The sequence below is a fragment of the Morone saxatilis genome, unplaced genomic scaffold (assembly GCF_004916995.1).
Source record: "Morone saxatilis isolate NCDOM2014 unplaced genomic scaffold, NCSU_SB_2.0 Contig5, whole genome shotgun sequence".
Lineage (NCBI taxonomy): Eukaryota > Metazoa > Chordata > Actinopteri > Moronidae > Morone > Morone saxatilis.
The window spans coordinates 1,833,765-1,834,065 of NW_023340095.1; the positions used below are offsets into that span (position 1 = coordinate 1,833,765).

Genomic DNA, 301 nt, shown 5'->3' on the forward strand with positions numbered 1-301 from the left:
TATATATATATATATATCTCATCTGTGCCTGCGAACCTGTGCTCATTTGTTTTCTCACACTTTGTCAGATACTGGCTTGTTTTTCAGCTCTGGTGTGTGGTCTGTGTGGCACAGCAGATGTTGGTGGTACGGCTTTGTTTTTTAACAGGCATGTACTGTGCGTTCTAACTCACTGCCACAGTGTGGTCTGCAGAGCTTCTAACTTGCAAGTCTCAACATGCCACACACACAGAATCATAGCGGATGTCCTGTGATTATGCAAACGTTTTTGGGTTGAGGTAATAATGCATAATACTAATTT

The 301-nt window shown here is 41.9% G+C and overlaps 1 protein-coding gene across 1 annotated transcript in view; it reads right to left on the reverse strand.

Moving 5' to 3' along the window:
- The window catches only part of gtpbp8 (GTP binding protein 8 (putative)), a gene marked incomplete in the record, with an annotated part of 6,981 nt that overhangs the window by 551 nt on the left and 6,129 nt on the right, over positions 1–301 (reverse strand).